A 19,463-nucleotide genomic window follows, 5' to 3' on the forward strand; every position below is an offset into this window, starting at 1 on the left:
TGGAATAATCGCGATATTACGCGCCTAGATTTAAAATTTCAAAAACATGTATCAAATAAATAAATGGCAAATATAGTTGAATTGTATCGATAATCGATTCGATCATCGGTATCAAATGGAGCAGCACTGATCGATATGTCAAACAGAAACCAATATAGTGGGTAATATAAACAATAGGCCTCTCTAAGCGTACCTAGGTCAATAGTGTGCCAGTTAACTGGATGAATGGGCTAGGGTGGCACCGTTTATCGAATTGTGTGACACGCGAACTAGCGTAGCAAGTCGATGCATAGCTTGGCGTATGTAGTACTATAAGTACAGCATGCCAGTAGGTTGAAGAATGTCGGCTGACTCGTGCCTTTGTATGGCTTCTTGCGAGGTAAATTTGTCGAAGCGTTTTTTTTTTACTTTTTATTGGATGTATGATAAATGGATATGTGCAGGTTACGTTCTTGTAGATGTATACGAGGCAAGGTACATGACGTATCGGTAGCATTTGGCGACTTTTTGCAGTTCGTCAAGAGATGGCACCACTACTTTTCTGAATCACACTGTCGAAATTTTCTAAATATCATGCGTATATACAACTTCAGAATTGAGACTATCGATGCACTATCGCTCCACAAGCATGATCACATAACCTTGTGGGACATTTCTCTTCGCTCCCTTACAAAGAACGTAATGGCAATTAATATTAATTTTAACGCGATTGGCCAAACCAAGTAAATGATTGAAAAAGCATCTATCGCTAGACTAAATTACTTAATTAAAATTGTTAATAAATATTTTCTTAATATTTTTTTTATTACTTATAGATTAAAGTCGTATTTCGACTCGTGTCGCAGTGTCGATGAGACGCTGTTGACAGCCTGTAGTGGTAAATTAATTTATCTTTAAACCAATTCAGCCTTCGAATCTCGCGATGACTCAAGATTCATACAATTGTTACACAAACACAAGGAGATCAAAGTATGAAGTTACTACGTGAGCAAACATCAGTCCCGATGGCTCTTATCGCTTTTAGTTTACTGTTTTGTCCGTCAATTGTACGTATGTTCACGTTAATGTTTTGATGCGATTGTGCATGCCTTTAAACGCAAAATCTCGGTTGAGCAATTGAGCAACGCTCTGCAAAGTTAAGCAACGTTGAGCGCACTTTTAAGTGAATAGTTGCGGTAGAAGAATCTTTTTCTGAAAGGAGACCCGTGCCCAGCAGTGGGACAGAAATGGGTTGATGATGAATTGCGTTAGAAACGCGTCTGAGATCGGCTTCTGACATAGTTTTAATAGATGTCACTTAAATGTCTAATAGACTGCTTGATCTGTAGTCAGTACCATCTTTAGACTTGAATACGCTGGATAATACCTTCCCTAGTTGATTCCATTCCAACCAGTAGAGTAAGATGGTAGGACTATATGTGGTTCACCTCCAATGCTGCCAACTATGTTTTTTTACCTATAACGGCTGAGCTAGGGAGAGACAAATATACGAGATATTCTAAATTCGTTCCTAAGCTGACAGCAGGTGGTTCTTCAGATAATGGTTCAGCTTCAATACTATTTGTACCTAGTTGATGGTGGGGGTGATGATAGTTGATTGCTAATGTTTATCGATGTCAGTGGCTACTTATCATAAAAGCAATATTCTGCTGCCTTCATTGATTTATCAGTTTATCGTCTCGGAGACCAACTGAAGTTGGTTTTCATACTCTTCATACACAGTTACTATAAAAGCTCCATTCAAAGCTCATAAGTAGAACGAGTCTTCGGGGATCACAAATTGAGTGCTGCTCCTTTTTTCCGTCAAAGGCGGCTAATCAGAGTGGCCCCACGGGTCTTTAAACACATACGGTGGGTAGTCGGTAGGTTGGGGTAAAGTGATTCAATAGAAATCTTGGTATTGAGCCATTAATGCATTTGCTTTGTCGAATTGACATAAATTTCTGAGAGGTCTATTTTAGACTGATATTTATACAGGTGTTCGGTCAACAGTATCATACTCTTTAAAGCCCACATCTATCACAATAAACTTTACTGACTAATCATCCCTTATTTATAGTTTTTCTCCAAACATGAAGTGGCGAAACATTTTAATGCAATCGTGGCGGGAACTAATGTAGTTTTGTGTGCGTGTGTGCAGACTGTGTATGTATGTATGTGTGAGAGTGTGTTGTGTATTAATTGTTTATCTTAGCAGCGTAGTAGAGTACCTACCCCCCAAGTCTCCGTCCGTTGTCTGACACCCAAGACCAGTAATGAGATATGCGAAGTTTTGCAACCGCGATATTATTTCAAATTGTAATAATGTGGGCTTTACAAATAACGTGATTTAAATTATACAGGAAATTAACGATATAAATAGCCTCCTGACGCATATTTTTGTTGATAAATAATAATTATGGTTCATAACATTCGCTTCTCGGAATGCTCGTTAAATAAGTTAAACGGTAAATGATTGTCCGCCAGACGCAGCGGTCTCATCATGCAGGGTTCAGAGTTCGACCTCCGGCCAGACGTGCATCAAAATAAATACGAGTAATTGCTAAGAATTTGAAGGTGGTAGAATCTCGTGTGGTTCGACTTCTGCACTACCGCCACATCTATGTCTACCTTATAACAGCGCTGTATTCAGCTTTAAAGGTTATTGTAAGATACCTATCCGAGGCGCTTCAACTTAGTCTTCATGGGTAGGACCGCATAAGTGACTAATTTCAGATAGAAATCCATTCTATCTGATGAAGATTACAGATGTCCATGGGCGACAGTATGCACTTTTCACCGGGATTACTTGTGTTAGGCTGTGTTCAATATTAAAGACATACATAATTAATTTTATTTCGATTCCCATTTGCATAATATTCTCCTGATGTTTCGCATGATACCTAAAATGCAGGAAAATCTAGTGAAGAAACCACAAATGTAGAAAGCTTACTATTTATTTAAAAGAATATAAAATTCACCTTGACGTCAATGTACATAATATTAACGACTCCAGCAAAAATATTTCTGGCCTATTGTCAGAACGCATAAATAACTTTCATACATGTTTGCATTGTAGTACAGGCCGGCCCACACGTTACTGTAGGGTTTCCACACGTTTTAACCGACTTCAAAAAGGAATTGGTTATCAATTCGGCCGGTATCTTTTTTTTAATTTTTTTTTATGTATGTACACGAATTACTCCGCCGTTAGTGGACCGATTTCAATAATTATTTTTTTATTGTATAGAGACAAGCTGGAAGTTCTCATATTAGACACGCTGTTTACATCGTTATCCAACTAAATATATTGAGCGCAGACATCAGAAATATGTACTAAACCAACATTTATTTCAATTATTTTTTACTTTGTAGTGGACATAGAAGTCGGTTGTATTTTATTGTTATTTTTTTTTGTTTTATGGGATAAAATGTGGAGTGCACTTTTTTTATTTTTTCGGTAGGTTCTTAAGTCGAAGTGATAGGAATAGCAGACGAGCATGCCGTTGACGTGATGGTTAGTGGCTACTGCCGCCCATGGACATCTGTAATCAACCCCAAATGGGATTAGATATTCCGACCTGGGGATGGCCACAGATGCGCCGCTCCCCTGAGGACTAAACTGGAACGCCTCGCAAAGTATGTGTCCCTTACCACACCCTTCAAAGCAGAACACAGCAGCGCTTAAAGCTATTGATATAAGGCAGAAATAGGTGTGGCGGTGATGCCGCCGGAGTCGAACAAGAGAGTTCTACCACCTTCGATATTATAAAAAAAGTTACGTAATGGGCACGTCAAAAGCATCTCCTACACGTCGATCGTGTTCAAACTGGAACACCAGCCTCGTTGTACATTTAGAAATACGATATTGTACGTAAAAAGGAAAAACTCAATTTGTATCAATTTGGCGAATGCGTTCTTCCCCCTTCCGCTCTATTTCGACTGGCTAAAACTATATATGGAACTTGAATTTAGAATGTGATAGGAATCGTCACGTGACGTCATCAACCCATTAATGTCCCACATAGATGTGGCGGTGGTGCGGCCGGAGTCGAATCGCAAAGGCTTCTACCACCTTCAAAATTATTACCTTTCCTTACCTTATTATTGCTATAGTACAATCATACCTACACTATTTTCTATACGTTTTTCAATGAGACTTTATGAATGTTTATCGCAGGCCAAACTAGTTTCGATACATATTAAGTTCGTAATATCTGTCATAATTTGCATATATGTATAAGATAATATGTATATGTACAGCCAGCTCCAAAAGTAGATGAACATATTAGGGTTCCAAAAATACCTATGTATATACCCAAGCCTTCATAAGTAGCTGAACACAACTAGCACCACAATTAGATGAACGTCGTGAAGTTTCAAAAGTAGATGAACACTACAGTATCAAAAATAACTGAACAGTGACTTATCACAAAGTGACGTTTGCTATTTTGCACATTCTGTGTTCAGCTACTTTTGACGCGTTACTGATGATGTTCATCTAATTAGGAACGCTTGGGTATATTTGAAATATTCATCTATTTCTGAAGCTGATTGTACATGTCATATAAAGGTTGTAGAACTCTGTTTTGACTCTGTCATTTCAATTTGATGACAATTTACATGTTCTACAGTGGTCAATTACCATCAAATCAACTACATGTTTTGTATAAATAATATAAATAAATAAATATTTTAAGCGTTTCGTACAAAAATAAACCGGTTGAAAATTTCATACATTATGTATTTACCATAGATTGGTAAAGATTACTCACTCCTAACAAGAAAATGTACCCAGTTTTGAGAGTTGAAATAGTTGCGTAAAAAAGTTTTGCCACGTCTCCGTGCTAAAATATCCCTAAAATATTTGAAATAATTATTTATTTATTATGTATATTACGCAGTATTAGTTATTTATTCGTAAATTTTCTCTAATAATGTTTTTATTTGTCAAGAATTCAAAAAAAGAACTTACTAATAAGCCGTTTGTGGCTTCATTCAATTTTAAGGCGGCGAAGTATCTTTACTAATCTATGGTATTTACTATTAAGATATTATATATGTTTAACATTAGTTCATCTTTCAGACAGATATTGGGAAAAATAAGTGTATTTTTTCAACATCTTTGTTTTGTATCTATCGTTACAAAGCAATAACAATATCGTAAAACAAAACCAATTCAAAGTTTCTTCTGTATAAAAATCGAGAACATTGGAACTCGCAAAAACAAATTTCAAATAAACTCGTGTTTAACTCACAAGGGAGTGGTCAGAGGGTTGACTGCGCTGAGAACATAGAAATCTGTAGACTACGCAATACACCAACATAGTGTATCTATTTGAGTATGCCTTTTTAGTATGTTTTGATTTTAACAATAAGTCGCTTTTAATGTATCTATTTTTTCTTTGTTTTTCATCTGTAATAGATTTTGGTTATTTTATAAACCTAATACGAAGATAGTTAGGTTTTTTTAATTCTAGTGGTAATGCAACAGTAGGTAACCCCTCAAGTAGACCCAAAAACATTTTGAATTGGAACTTTACCTTCCATTCAAGTGGACTGAATGAATTTATCCGACGATTTATTGATGACGGCCGGCCACCATAACGGACTGACACGCAGTGGGTTCCGGATTTAATCCTCGGTCAGACAAATATCAAAAAAATACATTTAGATTTCAGTTCTGGCTCTGAGGGTGTGTATTAGTATTTGTATGTGACCATAACACCACGACACAAAAAAAAATAGTGACGGACTATGAGTATAGAAAGCGTTATTATTATCTTATAATCATTACCTCTTAAATTCCGTAAAGAAAACTAATTTTAGTATCAGCGCTTAAGCTATTAAATTGCGGAAACCAAAATAAATTCGTAGGTACCAAAGTTACAATGCAGAGGCGCTTCGCGTCAGTCGACGTGATGAATTGCCACAGCTTGGAAATAGCGTACAAAAACTTTCAAAAACGTGACAGGAACACAAGGGGCTACCTTTTTGCCCTTTTTGCAAGGTTCGTTGGGTTTATGACAAGTGCAGGCTCTTACGGTTTTATTTGCCGTGAATGCGGCGGACTTCTTTGGTTTAGTGGTCGCTGGCTTGCAAGGTCCCGGGTTCGAATCCATTTTTTTCAAAATCTAGTTGGAATTATCTCAAAGTTGATGTAATAGAGTATGGATAACGACAGATTTTTTTTTTTATTTGTGTTTTTTATTTTTTATCTTGTTCCTAATGATTGTGTAAATGTAGTAATATATTTTGCAGTTAAATTTTAATGAATGCCTTATACATTCATTGCCTTTAGCCCAGATTAGCATTAGCATTAGCCCAGATTTTTGAGTATTTTTTCTTAACCGACTTGAATTGACCAATTTCGGCGTGAAGACAGTAGGCGGATCTTTAAATACTTTTGTGTCAAACTAAATATCCCAGTTTTAATATTATTCGAAGCAATTGAAAAATGTTTATTCAAATTAATAAATAAGCCCCGAGGGGCTAGTACTTAAAAGAGATCTATAAAATAAGCTCATGGCCGTTAAACTCCGAAGTGTATGAATGAGAATTGAAAATTATGGTAATATGGGTAAAGACCCATTGGTATCGTTATCCCGGATAAAGATCGGCGGTAACAATACCCGGGAGATAAGTATGGGATACGTAAAGTAATAATAAAAGCAGTTATACCCTAGTAGTTAGAAATTCGGCCTGATAAATCGGAGGCCCAAGGTTCAAATTCTAGGCTCTATGATTTTTAAAAGTTGTGTTTTTTTTTATAATATAGGAGAAGCAGACGAGCATGCAATCCACCTGATGGTAAGTGGCTACTGCCGCCCGTGGACATCTTTAATCAACCCCAGATAGGATTAAATATACCTACCTGAGCTGAGGTCGGTAGATGCACTGCTACCCCTGAGGACTAAGCTGGAACGTCTCGGAAAAGTATGTCTCCCTTACCACAACAGCGCCTTACACTGCTATGAGGCAAAAATAGGTGTGGTGGTGGTGCCGCCGTAGTCGAACCACAAAGGGTTCTACCACCTTCATTGTATGTAGTCTTCAACCCATTGCAGTCACACTCCACGGGTCTCCTCTCAGAGTGAAAGGGGTTTTGGTCCACGAGGTGTCCAAGTGAGAATTGATAGATTTCAACACATTAAATGTGTTTGAACTGTGCTTATTAGCAATCAACTTTCATTTGCTTAAACGGTGAAGAAAACTGTTCGCCTAAAAATAAAAATAAAACAAGTTCTCAACGGAGTGTGAATCTACAGAACCGCCGTCATAGTGTTGGATCATGGGCCCAAACCCCTGTCACTAAGAGACCACTCTTCACTCACTCTTGCCCAGCAGTGGGACAGTAATGGACGTCGTATCCAAAGTAATAATATAACGAATCACTGACCCACTTTACCGGTTTACAGAATAAATGATCCGTGTGATATAAAACGATGTACAGTCCACGGAAACAATCGGTTACACATAGCTTGCCAAGAACACAATCGTGAAATAACTATTTACTAAAGCGTCTTGCGCACTGTCTGGTGACTGAAATTAAGTTTTTTTTATGTAATATAAAAGTAGCAGATGACCATGCGGTTCACCTGATAAGTGGCTACTGCCGCCCACGGACATGTGCAATCAAACCCAGACAAGAACAGATTCCCTAAGGTCGGCCACAAATGCGCCGCTACCCCTTAGAACTACGTTGGAATGCGTCGGAAAAGTCTGTCTCGCTTACCACACCTTTCAAACCGGAACACAGCAGCACCTAACACTGTTATTATTAGGTAGAAAAAAATGTATGCCCGCGTACCCCTATTAGATTTTCTAAAACCAACCTATTAAAAATTTTAATGTGACGGCTACTCACGATACGCGTTTTTATAAATTTCTTTTGCTTATATTTCGACCCAGTTGCATGGATCGTGGTTATAACAAAACCACGTTTCTGAAAATGTCTGAATTCCGCGATAGTATTAATATAAAATCTTATATATTCTTTTCAAGTCTAAAAATATAATAGTAAAAAAGTATTTCTCCTTTACAACACCCTTTAAACTAGAACATAGCAGCGCTTAACAATGCTATTAATAAACAAAAATATTTGATGCCTATTTTACTGTTACATTTTCTTGTAAACAAGTATGCAGATCACCTTTCAGAAAAGGGTTATTATTGTCCATTGATATAGAAATTAAACCCAAATGATAAATATCCAAATTCGTTGATTGACTACAGGGGCACTGTCACCTTTTATTACTGCTTTATGACAGCAATGTTAGTGCTTTTGTGTTCATGGCGTAGTAACGGATATACTCACCAGTTCCTATATAGGTACCTTTTTTGTTCACGAGGGGGGGAACCTTAAAAAGGTACCTAACGCCTTAGGGAAGCGACGCAGAGTTATAATTTATTATATGATCCTCGTTTCGTGGTCCTCAGGGCATTTTGGGGAAATAACTGAGTTCCATAAGTGACTACGATCACTCAACGTCAGATAAGCTGCATGATCGTTTGCTAAAACCATTTCATAGAAAGAACACGAAAATAAAGAAATAACCCAAATGTGACACCCCTGACTGTTATTTCGGCTTACAGTTTCAAAATAAAAAATATTTTCGTTTTGTCTTCACATAGATTGACAGTTTGACAGGTTGACACGTCACAGGGTTGGTGCGTATGGAACTTAAGACGAATTTTATTGCCTCTGAGTAATGCGCAATCTGAGATCTGTTCAGGATATAGCGGCGCAGTCATTAAAATACGTCACTACAGTGCATGTTTTAACGTAGAATTCTGATAGAATTAGCAAACGAGCAATCCACCTGATGAAAAGTAAATATTTCCGCCTTTGTAGGTCTGTAACCAATAGGCGTGATGACAAATTTTGAAAATCCCTTCTATAATGTACGTACATCAGTGTACTGATTTCAAAAATCGTATTACTTCCGCAATAAATTCTGTATTAATGAAAACAATAGCATCTTTTTATACCTATTTTGAATTAAGCGCGAAAACGCTCGCGGGTGTCATGGCGTCCGTTGGTGACGTCACACTAGAACATCTCATACAAAATTTCAAGCAATTCAGTGACATACCCAAAAATGACATCATTCGCGCCCTGATTAGCGTTTCAGACAAGATGGCCAACTACAGTATTTTATACTTATTGAAAATATAATAAATGTTAAAAGGATTTTTTTAAAGTAGGTAGGTTATTTTTGAGAATCCCTTCAATATATTGTGTTTACTTAAATTATTTATTCTTTGATTTTTAATACTGTCATCATGCCTATGGCATATAGAACTGGGGGACTATCCGACTGATCGCAGATTTGTCACCACTGTGAACTATGGTCGCCTCATATGCAAGTCAGCTAGCATCCACAAACACCGAAACGCATATTTTTTTGGTAGAAATAGGTGTGGCGATGGTACCTCCCCGTTCGTAACATAGTTACACTACCAACTTTCTAAACATAAATAATGTTGTAGCAAGTTGAACAACGAAGGGTTGTATCACCACTTTCAAACATTTGTTCTTATAATATTAAAGCATGCATTCCTTCTCCAGTCCAGTAAGTGGTGAATGCCGACCATATACACCTATAATCAATCCCTGATAAGATTAGACTTCTACTTGAGATTGGCAACGGATGCGTTGCTACCCTTGAGGACTAAGTTGAAAAGCCTCGGATTAGTAAGTCTCCCTTACCACACCCTTCAAAATCAGCCTACAGCAGCGTCTAACTCTGCTATTATCGAGTACCAATAGGTGTGACGATGGTGCCGAGTCGAAACACCACCAAACATGAAGCAAGTCAAATATTTAAGGTACCGGCATTGTACCAAAAATCAATATGTCAAACCATTGTGCGTTTAAAGTAAATACTTTATTTACTTAAAGAAAGCCGACACGCAAGACTGTACTTGCTCAGGCGGTAAAGTAAATACTTAACTCTTTATTACAGCCAAGGTTAAACGTCATATATAACTGTTAGTAGTACCTTTACAAGGTAGTAATAAGTATCTGTAGTAAAGGTCGAAAGTAACTCAGTTACTGCAGTATTCAGTACTTGGAAATTTCGTTCACTTTTCATCATTATTTAGTTCGTCAAGGTGACGTCTTTGGTCCTATTCAAATGGCTCTAACATTCAAGGACTGGTGACAAAAAGTAAAATGGAAAATTCTAGAAGAAACCAGAACAAGTTTTCCCTGGACGTGAAAAAGAAAAGAGAGGTACTAGACATATTTGTGGCCTGATTGCGGAGGTAGCGACACTCCTACATTTTTTTGCTTTATACTAGTGTTTCGCTGATGTGCTAATTCAATGTGTAGTAACTAGTAAGTCATTTTGAATTTCGTAAACATGATAATATAAAAATACTAGCTGACCCGGCAAACGTTGTGTTGCCATATAAATAAAAAAAATGTTAAGGGTGAACGACCCTTATCACTTACGGGTATGAAAAACAGATAGTAGCCGATTCTCAGACCTACTGAATATGCATATAATTTGGTGAAAATCCGTAAAGTCGTTTCGGAGGAGTGCGGTAACTAACATTGTGACACGAGAATTTTATATATAAGATTCAGTAACCCCACAGTTTGTCCGACTTTAGTCACTGTTGAACACTTCTTTGTTGCAACTTCAGAAAACAGATCAGATCAACTTGGAGATTCAACTCTGAAAACTTAACAGAGAGATCTATCGCATTATATGAATATGAATAACAATACCCGTTGTAACAATCTCGCTCCATTCGCAATTGACAAAGCACGTCATTGTAGATAAGGCGTTAAAAATTATGTTATTGACTTGTTGTACATTAATGTATTGTCGAGTTAATTGCACTCATAATATCCACTCATTGTTATGAATACAAAGCGCAATAATGTGGAAATGTTATTAATATAACTCTAATCAACAGTAACACAAATATTCAATTTGATGAAGATGACCTCATTAAGGCTGATAGCGATAATTTCAATATTGTACTAAATATAGCAAATTGTTCCTAAAATAAACAGCAATAATGTGAAATTCCTAATAAACCAACGGTATCTTACCAAATCAATACCGTTGATATGGTAAGATATCGTTAATATATATTTATGTTTTTAAATTATTGTTGATCTAATAAAACTAAGTTGAAAGTAGTATTTTTATATTACATCCAATTTAGGTAATCTTTACTAATTTCGAAAAATAATGTGGAAAAGCGTTAATAATCTTAAATTACTTCATTAAGGCTATATATCAGATGGTATTAATTTCAATATTCAACTAAATGAAATCCGTGTTCATTGAATTAAGGTATTAATCCAAATTTAATCGAAATCAATTGAAATTGCATCACTTCGCGAATTTCGGTGCCAATTTTCGTTTAAAGGTGAGACTGTCGTAAAATTTAATTGTCGTTCATCGAAGCGAATATAAAGTCACCGGGTCAAGGTGTGTTTTTGGTTAAGGACAGGTTTTACCACTTTCATACAAACAAGTTCGGGTTAACGCCCTGCGGCAGATAATTCTCGTAATCCGTGAGAATCTTATTTCTTATTTTTTTGACTCCTGCGGTTTCTTTACTTCTATCAATCATTTAATAACTCTTCTAGTTATTAAATGATTGAAAGAAGTAAAGAATCAATATGTTATTTTCAAATTGATATCCGAAAGTGGTGAGGAAATCCGATATACGAAATATTACAGCGTCTTCAATATACATAAGTTGTAGATCTTACTTAAGACCGTGGTTATTAAACCTAATCTTAAATAGACTCGTTATTCGTAACGTACTTGATGTTCATCTAATTTCTTCATCATTGTCTATCTAATTTGGTCTATTTCCGCGTGTCTATATATAAACTAGTTGGGTTTTAAATCGTAGTTGGTAATGATGAAAAATAATACGTGAGTAGAAATAATATCTTAATGTTCTCAAATGTTCCACCGCAAGCTTTAATATCTAGCTAGCTAAATGTTAGTAAGTTTACTACCGTTAGTGGGTTTGATTTCATGCTTTCTCCATTGTTCCCATTACCGTGACATTCTTGAGTGCTATTAGCTTTGCATTGTTTGTTATCAGCATTATAATACACATAAATCGTGATATGTCAGAGAAATGTTAGTTATTTTTTAATGAATTGGTTTGTTAAGAAAAATATTTTAAAATTTCATTTTCCTCGATTACTTCATTAGGAAGTTAAAGTTATGATTTTAATTAATTATACTTCTGTAAAACTTCCTTGATTCTCGAATCACGGCCACGGCCTTCGTATGTATCTACAATAAGATTTCTATCCACACTCATCAACAAGAAGAATCCAATGCAGTAGGTAAGTTATAATTATAACATTCATTCATAATAAATTTAAAAAAAATATCCCCAAAAATAACATATTCCGCTCACATCGTCAAAGATTTACGATGGCGTCCGAAAGCCCTAAAACTGCCCAAACTGCCAATGTTACTGTGAGACTCGGAGCTGCTTTCCGCTTAATTACCGCAATCGTCGCCCGGAACGAGCCTGGGAGCGGAACGAGCAAAGTGGAAAATGTTCGGGTTTCATTCAGCCTTTGTCTATTTTGCCACAATTTCATCCGATTTGAGTAGAATATTTAGAAAGGCGAAGTTTGTGACTTAATGCACTGCACTGGGATGTTCACAGCTCTATACTAGGTGTGCTTAATCTTCTTCGATGATTTTGACAATGTCCAACATCCACAATATATACCTAAGTTTTGATTTGGTAATAGTACCCGATACTTCTTTAAGGGAAGAGCATCAAGAATATATATCCAGCCAAAGTAATTATTTAGAAGTATTTTAAGCTACTATTAATAAATGATTTCAAATGATTATGGATCACGTCTTTCTCAACAAAGGAGATACGTATTCATAGTTTCCTTTTAAGCAACAAAAACCTCATCGAAAATTGGATACGCTCGACCCATATACAGTATCTTTTGGCAGTAACGTATCGTTTCTTATGTGCCCAACGGCTGCCAAAATACGTAGCGAAGCTTAACGGGATTAAGTTGTATCACTAGATATAGGAAGTGCCATGTAAATGCTCCAAAAATATCTTCCATCATCCGCGAGAGGACGGACGAAATGTAGTATTAACGTTATATCATCATGCTCACGTCTCGAAACGCCTAACAGTAATGGATACAGCAAAAAATGTTTCAGCCAGAAAATATTATCTTGCGCTAAAAATACTGGTGTTTATGTACTCGTGGAGAAGAAATACGACTAAGCTAAGTTGGATCTTATTAAGTTACTAGCTTTCGCTCGCAACTTTGCGTGATTTATGGAAATTTTAATTATCTCTTAAATGTTTTTCTGGTTTAAATTACCCTATGCCCTGTATCATGATATAATCAACCTCAATAGTAAAATTCACTCGAATGCGCATGTGTTCATAGATCAAACAAACATTCCAATTTTCACATTTATGATTATTTATAATTAAATAAAATAATAATGGACAATTTTTCATAACTATAGCCTAATTTATGAGCTAGCGCGCACGTCCAAAGATCCCTACTATTTTCTTCCAATGTACGGATTCAAATCTAGGATCCAAATTTTCCTATCTTTGTTATTAATTTTTCAGCTCCTCAAATTAGTCCATCCTCTGTACTACATTTATTAAAAACCTTAAGAAGTATAATGAAGAAAAGTTCAGGACAGGGCTTTAAAAATACCCGAAGCCCAAACCAAAAAATAGCGTAATATAACTTAGGAACATGATACCAAGTTATCATGAGTATGACAGCGAAAATGTTGGTCTAAAAATAAATTTCACTAAGACCTTCTCGGGTAGACGGAAATCGTATAATGCTTACAAAATTACGTTGTGGTAAGGTAGGTCGTTACGTAACACTCGGGCGGGCACTCGGGCTTACCCGAAAGCTGCCCTGAAATTGTACGTGCTCTTAATTATCCATCTGTATCTATTTTAATGACAGCATGTCCCGTTTCTCTCTCGGGAACCAAAGTTGCATTTGTAGATACTTGTTATAGAACAATTGAAATTAGTTTCGTAATTATTTTCCATTTGGAAATATTTGTTTGTTATTTTTTGAGCAGGTAAAATTTAAATCATTTTCAACAGTTCTGCGTATTATGCCGTGATTTGTGACAAATTATTTTTGTAACGGTTAATGTTATGTTCTATTTTTTTCATATTTTATTATGACCCATTTTAATTTTGAAACTTGGCGCTTATAAATAACAAAAGCAAAATAAAATCAAAGCAAAATAAAAGCAAAATGAAATCAAATCTGAACTACATATTTCATTTCCATAACTAGGTTAGCCAATTTCATTGTCGATTTTTTTTATAACCGGAACTACTGGTTTTCATATATAATGTCGTCTTATACTAAACTACGAAAACTACGTTGATACTTTTCTTCGCCTTTTATTCTATTGACTTTGCAACCAGCATTTGTGTGCCAAAATTGGAATATCGAACAGTTATTTTATATTAGAGCACAGTCGTGTTCGTACTTCTTTAAGAATACCACTACATTAATACTTCAGCTATTCTGGTACTAGTCGGCTCTAATTGACGTTAAGAAGTACTAGGGCGTCAAGGCTTGCGTAGAGGGTTGTAGGAAGTGCATGAGTAGTCGAGTTAACCTTGATGCAGCAGCTGAACCAGCCGCGTCTGCCCGGGCCGACGTTCGATTTTCACTTGGAGCATCAGCGCGCCCCTCTCACCCGGGTGGGCGTGGTCTGCGGGCCGGTCAATAGCACGGCATTTTGCTTCTCGCTCGCGCCGCACCCGAGCGCATATCCCCGTCCCCTTCCCCCCGGGGATGATTGAAACGTCTGATGCCGCAGGCGCCCCGCGCGCCCCCTCGCCAAGGACGTTCAGTGAATCCGTCCCTCTCTGCCGCGATAGCACGTGTCCCCGTTACTATTTCATAATATAATGTGTGCCCCCCTGGTACCGCGCGAAAATTCACAACCAATTATGACTCAAGTGCCTGACGAATTAGGTGACAAATTTGTTGCGTGAAAGGATTCCAAAGTCGCTTTTAGCGATGTACGCGGTGCTACGCTTTAGTGGACAATTAGGTGCCCGTGTAAAGTGATATGGAGATAAGAGGCGTTACGGCGAACAACGGCACTTCTTCGAATTTTCCGTCCTATATACTCTCTCATCTTGTAACTGCTGTCCTTACTTCAGGTATGCTCACAATTTTCAGTTCCAAAACTCCGAAACCAAAATTTAAATCCAGACTACTTTGTTGAATAAAACATTATATTCTTCATTTACACATTTTCTCATTACGACCATTCAAATTGCGTTTACTATTATTTTATAGCCATACCATTGTGTGCTTGTGAGGATTCGTTCCAAATTATCGTGCTTCATATTGGTTACATCACAGCTGACACACTTTTAAACTGTAAACGTTTTAATTGCTTTATATCCAATGAATCCTGATCCAATCAACTTGTTACTGCTGAAATGTAATGTTATAATCGATTCATTCGATTCGGCAAAATAATCGCTATCGAGTACGTACCGCGTGTTCCCGATATAACGAAATCTAAAATTCCTACTCAATTTTCTGTATCACGTTTACGTTGCTTTCACATTCGTATATCTGCTTGATGTTTCGGTTTAAAAGAATATTATATTTGACTAATTTAATTTTGACGCTCACGGGTATTTTCAACCCACGGTTTACACAAAGTTGCCAATATTATAAAATCAACGACATAAAAACTTGAAAATATAATGAATTGTTACAAAAGAAATTCATTTCCATAAAAAAAGTCGATCGCAAAGGTTCCGAGATCTAATTTCCGGCCTTCACCAAATCGGGATCGTGGAGAGAGTATAGTTATTTTTCTCCAGATTATATGTTGGCCTAGTTTCCATCCTGAAATTGCCATGGTGAAAATATTGCCACAGCAAAAATGTCGCTGCAGAATCATTATATTTCCATAGACGCCGCCCGGGCGACGCCGGTTGTCTAGACGCGTAATAGTTATAGGTACCACGAGCCAAGTAAGGCGGGTATGCTGGTGAAGTGACTCACACGAATTCGTCTTGCCATCGATCGTCTCTCGCCGAGGTCAGAGTAATCGAATACGGCCTATTGTTTGCTCTGACATGCCAGATATCTGACACAGAACTACACTTTTCTAATGTATTGATTTAGACGTTTCTCTACGCTCACTTGGGTCGGCCCTTTCTGTTTTGTAAGTATTCTTCAGTTTTATTGCATCAACATCTGGAACTCCAAGTTCGTCTGATGGGTGCCTAGGATCATAAACCTTAAAGAATTCTCTCTTGTAAGCATTTTTATCAAGTTTGGTTTTATATACTTTGCCCGGTATATATGTTTCTAAACCCTTCTTTTCAGGTGTAATATTAAAAAAAGGTTTAGGACTGACATACGAATTGGTGTTCCCATCGATCGTATCTCTCGCCGAGGTCACAGTAATCCAATTCGGCGTATTGTTTGCTTTGACATGCTAAGATATTTGATACAAGACGAGAAATGTCACGACCCTTAATGTATTGAATCAGATTATTTGTAGGGGTCTTCTTATTTTTAGAAAGTTTCGCTTTACTTACATTATTATTGTCATATCTCTTTGTATACTTGGATATACTAATAGCATCTATAATAGAAAAATGTAGTGGATGTATTGATTCAAGCATTGGATTCATGCACCGTCTTTATGGTAAAATGTATGGTTTCTGTTTCCTACGTTGTAGAATAAACTAGTGGTCCAGCATAAAGCAAATGATTATCATCGTCTACACACTATTTATTTTAAAATTTGGAAAGTGTCTCTTATATATGTTGAAAACATTGCAAATTTTAGAATATTTCATTTTGACAAACCCGAGCTGATGTTTTTTCTCCATGAAGTTAAACATTATCAAGTGTAAAGTCAATACCTATGCACTCCGGGGCTTTAATTATCATACGAATAAAAATAGAAAGCAGGCTTGCGGTTTACGAGCCAGTGGTTCACAGCTTCACCTCGATATTGAACTGGAAAATTATGTAGCTATCGAGGTTCCAGTAGTGGGTTTTAATGTTGGAGTGTTTTGCTTTACTTCTAGTATGGAAGAATTATAAAAATCATGTATTGGTTTGATTTTACTTTTAGCTACATTTGTTTTGTACGCTAAATTTCTTTACTATATTTGATTTCTATACATTTTCAAGATTTTATAATTGAAAATCCGAAGATTTGCCATGAAAGATCTGAGCACTAAATACTGGAATTTATTGGAGATCTGAAAATAATTCTAGAGATTGAGAAGATCAGAATCCTTCCTGAGATTAATAAGGCTAACGCTAATTATAATGGTAAAATCAATGTAATTTCAAGCAGGCAGAAGTTGAAAAATTTCGATCATCGGAAAAACATTGGATAGTTTGATTGTTAATTATGGGTAGGAATTAGAATGCCTGGTAGTGTTAGCCACACAAAACCTTTTCAACGTGAACACGGTAGAATAAATATATCTATCAGTAGTTGTATATTTATAGGTCGTTATAATTCCATTTTAAATGTATTAAGGCCTTAGTAACAAGCGTAACATAATTTTTAATCAGCCTCTGTATTACTTTTCTAATAACGTCACGCTATTGTTTCTTGTGGTATCATATGACGTCAATAAAACATAAAACTTTATTACTTTGAATAACACAAAATAATTACATTCTTATTTTAATTTCTCATTAAATAGGCTTATTGATAAAAATGTTAATTAGTAACTTTTGGGGCTATGACATACACACACGTCACATACGTTTTATACATTTTTGATTACAACCATGTCCTTGTCACACGCCTCATATGTGATCCCATAGCTATTATGACGTCATATTTGCTAATATCATAAATCCAAGGATAATGTTTAATCACAATACGTTGTACATGTGAATGAACAAGTCCTCGGTTATTGAATGATGATGAAATACATAATATAGGAACTACTCAATAACTACTAATTAAATCCGTCAATCTCAAAAATCCACCACTGTTCATAGACATTTTATAGATAGGTATTGACTAATAACTTCCATGTAGCTTCTACACGGCTCTGCCTGAACGGTCATCACCGTAGTAAACGTAATCGTTTATTTCGAAGGAAGACACTGCTTCTTACATCCACGCCCAAAGAAGTTGTATTCAGAATCTGTCACATTTCTGTCATTGGTACGCAAGAAATGAAAAGATTGACTATAATGGTCGCTAATCCACGATCACCGATGCTAAAAGTAGCATGTTTGGGGCCTCGGGCCCTTAACCGGTTGTTAAGATTCCGACAAAGTTGTCAGTGATGACGTGATGGCACACGAATGTTACATGACGTCATCTGAAGGCGATTTTAGTTTCGCTACAGCATGCAAAGTAGCGGAATAATTTATTGGACATGTTAACACACATGTCATTTGCGCAAATCACACAACCGAAATTAGATGAAACGCAACCCGCGATTTCGGAATGGAATTGTCAAACTGAATGATTATTTGGATTCGGGTTTTACTTGATTGACGAGGTTTTGATTACAGATCGGATTGGAGCAGGCTATGATGGCATGAATGTTGATTTTATAGAGTGTATATTAGGTTATGATGTGAAAGAAATTGAAAAAAATGCGTTTACCGAAGAAATACAGATTTTTATAGACGTTGAAATATGAGATATTCTTGAAAAATAAATTTAAAATCCCTTGATGCTTACTATTTTTAGCAATGAGACAACGTTGATTTTTCTTCCTAGTTCCATGAATTTACTTACCAACTGTGATCATTAGTCTCCAATCGATCCATAGACAAGTTTGGCATTATTCGAAGCGAAATATATTTATTTGTATAGGCCAACGGCGGCACTTACAAAGTAGGAATTATATTAATGTCGCTCTTAAAATTGTGAAAAGAGGTGTCATTGTAATCTGGTGAGTCTTCTATATAGTTGTGCAAAATGTCTATTAGCAACGGCAATTTTATCCTGTGGTCTGTCTCCCTCTTCGATTAATTGAAATCTGTAAAAATCTGCCTCCATTTCAAGGTTTATGTAAATAATTTTCTATTAGCTTTTCTGTTACCGTCATGGTATTTTGTAGAATGATTTATTTTCTGTCTCCTCTACTACAAAATGATCTTCATCCCTATCCTCAGCTCCATAAAACCACCGTTAACTTCCTTAACATAAAATCATAACATATTCTAAAACGCCATACGACTATGGTACTGCGGTCACATTAATGTAAACGGGTGCTATTATGTAATTTGTGATAGCGTTGTGGCGGTTATCTCGCGCGTACACTGCTTGGTACGCGTTCGATATGCCGGGTTACTTATGTCTATAGCGCGCAATGTATATCGAATCGTTTTAGGGGATTGTTAATAAGACGCAGGCGAAATGGTGGAGTAAATTCTCATGGATATGAATAAAGGAAAGTGATAGTCTAGTGGTATACATTTCGAT

The 19,463-nt window shown here is 36.4% G+C and overlaps 1 protein-coding gene across 11 annotated transcripts in view; it reads left to right on the forward strand.

The window, feature by feature from the left end:
* The window catches only part of PMCA (plasma membrane calcium-transporting ATPase 3), a 218,925-nt gene that overhangs the window by 86,180 nt on the left and 113,282 nt on the right, over positions 1 to 19,463 (forward strand). Inside the window, exon 1 of one of the 11 annotated variants that reach the window (XM_073089667.1) lies at positions 14,886 to 15,180. The exons of the other annotated variants lie outside the window; for them this stretch is intronic. The gene's annotated coding sequence lies outside the window, so the exon portion shown is untranslated. Of the gene's footprint in view, positions 1 to 14,885; positions 15,181 to 19,463 lie in introns of those variants that run through there. 11 annotated transcript variants of the gene reach the window in all.

The sequence above is a fragment of the Epargyreus clarus genome, unplaced genomic scaffold, assembly GCF_041222505.1.
Source record: "Epargyreus clarus isolate Ecla_fem2 unplaced genomic scaffold, WU_Ecla_fem_2.2 ptg000031l, whole genome shotgun sequence".
Taxonomy (NCBI): Eukaryota; Metazoa; Arthropoda; class Insecta; order Lepidoptera; family Hesperiidae; genus Epargyreus; species Epargyreus clarus.